Raw genomic sequence first — 4,671 nt, 5'->3', positions numbered from 1 at the left:
TTATATGAAACTAATGGGTTGTTTTTGTGTGTGTGTGTGTGTCTGACCTATCTGAGGTGAGTTGGGCCAGTGGTGAGCTCCTCGGTGGTCTTCAGCAGCCTGTCTATGATGGGGTGGAAGGGAGAGCTATCCACCTGGGCTAGCGTCTGGAGGGTGGCTGTAGCTGGCCTCCTCACCTCACGGACAGGGGAGCTCAGGGGCAGCACCACCATGGAGGAAAAACACATTTAGAACTTTGTTACTAATACACCATCAATACGCCAGCCACTTGTTTTAACAATGTCTTCTACTGAGGGCATTGTGAGCACAATACATTTTATTACCATAGAATTAGTCATTAGAATATTACATTTAATAGGATCTCTATGTTTATTACACTGTTACAAGAATCGTAATGCACCACGATGCTGTATGTAAGCACAGATATTATCTCACCCCAGACAAATGAAACACCTAGGGTAATATTCAGACTGTGCCAAACTCTACGTAAATCCAATTCAACGCAGCAAGCCTTCATATTATGTGAATGAGGAGGGGCTCTGTGTTGTAAAAGGAGCACTCACTGACCCCTTTTTCACACGTTCGAGTTTCTTCTTTGCTGCTCCACCTAGTACATTTGGATAGGAGACAACACAAACACGTGCACAAGTGCACACGCACACACACATACACACACACTTTCAGCAGCTTCAGTATGATCCACTTTGCCACGATATGGTGTTGTGGTCACTCAGCCTGGTCTCATAGACTAGACGTAACATAGTAAATGTAAATCCGGGATAGGGCTGTGGCAGTCACAAATTTTCGCCAGCTGGTGATTGTCAAGCAAATAACTGTCGGTCTCACGGTAATTGACGTTAATGAACATAAACACATTTAGTATCTCCTGGCTTCCACACATAGCCTACAAGCCACTGATGCAGACTTTGAGATAGGTCTAAAGAAGCATGATATGAAGAAAATGTAGTCTATTTCAGAAGAACAGAATAGCATACTCTGAATTGTCCTTATGTTATGTCCTGATCTGGCTATGGATGTGGGCTACACTAGTTAATTTAGCAGACAAGAATTGCTTAGAATTCCGTGGCATTATTTTGTATTATTTCATAGTATGTAGAATACAATTGAACAAAGCTGAATAAAATACAAAGGATCATTTGAGGGAGTGCGCACATGCGGCTATTCTGTGTTGAGCGATTAACAAATAAATAGGTACTCCTATATGCTTAATTTAGTTGTTCTACAAACATTGGGCTATATGTTTTGATTTTTAATACATTCTAAGGCTGCATGATACGACTCTAGAGATTATTTGAAAAAAGTTGCTTGAAAAGCATGAACTCTGCTTTTTTTTGCGCAAGCTATACACACTTTACTAGTCTCTCATTCACAATTTGACAAGCTCTTGATAATGCCTCACATTTCACAACGGCATCCCCTTTGTGTGGCCGTAATGCACCCAAAAAAGATCCATGCCTTTTGCAGCCAGTGGCCGTTGAGCCCTTGGCCCAGGGTGCTGTGTTGTGCCCTTCTCCCTGAGTGCTGCACTCTGAAGCACCTCCCACTCGTTTTTTCTCACAGGCCACAAGTGAAGACAGACATATCGGAGACACAACTGAGCGCGTCCTTATCCAATTCCGAGGTGCATATTGAAGATATTGGAAGAACTGTCCACATTTAGTTTTCATAACCCAACAAGATGAGTATGCCTAACGAACAGCAAAAGCGCTAGCCTATGTCAATCTACTATCCCCCATTGTACAAAAATTTACCTATTCGATTCTGCGCAATAAATAAATATTCCAAACATAGTCTTGGACAGTTGTGGGAAGCGATAGATCCCAAATGAATACTAGCATCAAAAATACAATGTAGCTCACGCAACAGATCAGAACGTTTAACTTTAAATGTTAATAAACTATTAGGCTATTTCTTCACATTAACCGCACAGCAATGTGCACATGGCAGTAGGCAATATGCATGAATGTTCCATTAACGGGAAAACACCATTGTCAAAAGTGACCGCAAATGCGATTATGCATGTTATTATAAAGGTGCATTTTTATGGTGAAAATGATCTTCCCCAAATTTGAAACTCCCTCGCTGCTTATGTATGCCAGTTAAGCTCTACACCCCTTGTAAAGCATATTAATGTGCTTCATTTTAAGAAGTTATTTGGCTAGTTTAGTTGTGATACAAACCTTATCAAAACATATAGGCCTATGGGCTAGGCTACATGAGGTGTGCGACTATGATTCGGAAAAAGTCGAAGGAAAAAAAGGCATTGTTTCTTGCCTGATGCTGGACATCATTTACAAGTAATAATATATAATTCACAAGTGATAGGCTAATATTGTCACCCATCAGACTATTCTTGATTTAATCTTCTTGTCTTTACATATACAAAATAATATCTTTGTGAAATGTGTTTTGATTTAGAACGGACCATTATCATGGACCTGTCTCGAAACAGGGGCAGTGGAAAAAATACATGTCATCTATGCACTTAAATAGCGAATGGAGGACACTTTTCCAGTGGTTCATTTTCATTCCAGCCAGGTAGGCTATACTCCTGTTGTAAAGATAAACAATGTGCTTAATATTAGGAAAGTTGAGAAATAAATATAGTAGACCTAGCTTATAGAAAGCTGATTGGAACCTCCTCTTTTTAATAGAGGCCATCACTCTGTTTTCTCATGCAATTGCATAGCTTATAGAAATTTTACGCAACATGAGCTCATGGGCTCTCATGAAGTGTTTGATTAGATTTTCCATTGATGTCAGAGTGATTAGAGGGACAGTAGAGTGCTGAGTAGCAGGCAGTTAGCAAGTTTTGTAGGCTACTAATGATCATCAGCAGCATCAGAGTTTGGAGAAGCCTAATTACCATGACTAAACAGTCACGTGGAATTTGACGGCCTTCATGACTCCTGACAGCCAGTGCGGCAGTAATACGGTCACCGCAACAGCCCTAATCCGGGACACTCAAATTAGTATGATATGTTACAATCTATTCTTTTACTTTTAGATTTGTATATTGTTGTGAATTGTTAGATACTACTGCACTGTTAGAACTAGGAACATAAGCTTTTCGCTACACCCACAATAACATCTGCTAAATATGTGTATGTGGCCAATACAATTTGATTTGATTTGGTATGGTTACATGAGACAGATGTTTACTTAAGGCAAACACAAAAGTAGGGTGGATGGATGGGTGGGTGTATAATGCAAACTTCTAGCAACCCAAAGGTTGCTGGTCCAAATCTTATCACTGACAACTTTAGTATTTTTGCTAATTAGCAACTTTTTTTAAATTTATTTTTATTTTTTTTAAATACATTTTATCCCCTTTTCTCCCCAATTTTCATGGTATCCAATCGCTAGTAATTACTATCTTGTCTCATCGCTACAACTCCCGTACGGGCTCGGGAGAGACGAAGGTCGAAAGCCACGCGTCCTCCGAAGCACAACCCAACCAAGCCGCACTGCTTCTTAACACAGCGCACCTCCAACCCGGAAGCCAGCCGCACCAATGTGTCGGAGGAAACACCGTGCACCTGGCCCCCTTGGCTAGCGCGCACTGCGCCCGTCCCGCCACAGGAGTCGCTGGAGCGCGATGAGACAAGGATATCCCTACCGGCCAAACCCTCCCTAACCCAGACGACGCTAGGCCAATTGTGCGTCGCCCCACGGACCTCCCGGTCGCGGCCGGCTGCGACAGAGCCTGGGCGCGAACCCAGAGACTCTGGTGGCGCAGCTAGCACTGCGATGCAGTGCCCTAGACCACTGCGCCACCCGGGAGGCCAATTAGCAACTTTTTAACTATTTACTACATTTTAGCTACTTTGCAACTACTTAGCATGTTAGCTAACCCTTCCCCCAATCGTAACCATTTTAGCTATCCCTTACCCTAACCTTAACCCTTATAGCTAACTCTTCCCATAACCCTAACCTTAAACCCTTTAACCTAACTCCTAAACTTAACCCTAACCCCTAACCTAGCTAACATTAGCCACCTAGCTAGAATTCATAACATTTCATACGTTTTGCAAATGCGTAACATATAATGCAAATTGTAATTCCTAACATATCATACGAAACGGCCGATGGACATCCACAAATTAATACATACCATACGAAACGTAACATATCAAACTAACTGGAGTGACACGGAATTAAATACAGAATAATACGAAAGGCTCTGAGACCAGGTTGCAGCATTTCACAATGATAAGACAATGACTTATCAATGACCCAAGCCCAGCTCATTTAATCCCTACCATTGTGTCGCTGAGTTGTCATAATGCTTCAGCAAATGTACATTATCCCAGGGGCGTTGGAAGACACAATGGATAAGAGCGTCTGCTAAATGACTTAAATGTTAAATGTAAACCAGACTTGTGGAGGTCCAACATTTTTTTTCTGAGGTCTTGGCTGATTTCTTTTGATTTTCCCATGATGTCAAGCAAAGAGTTTGAAGGTAGGCCTTGAAATACATCCACAGGTACACCTCCAATTGACTCAAATTATGTCAGTTAGCCTATCAGAAGCTTCTAAAGCCATGACATCATTTTCTGGAATTTTCCAAGCTGTTAAAAGGCATAGTCAACTTAATGTATGTCTGACCCACTGGAATAGTGATCCAGTGAATTATAAGTGAAATAATCT

This window comes from Salvelinus namaycush, chromosome 35 (assembly GCF_016432855.1).
Source record: "Salvelinus namaycush isolate Seneca chromosome 35, SaNama_1.0, whole genome shotgun sequence".
NCBI lineage: Eukaryota > Metazoa > Chordata > Actinopteri > Salmoniformes > Salmonidae > Salvelinus > Salvelinus namaycush.
Note: the sequence above shows the minus strand (reverse complement) of the source record.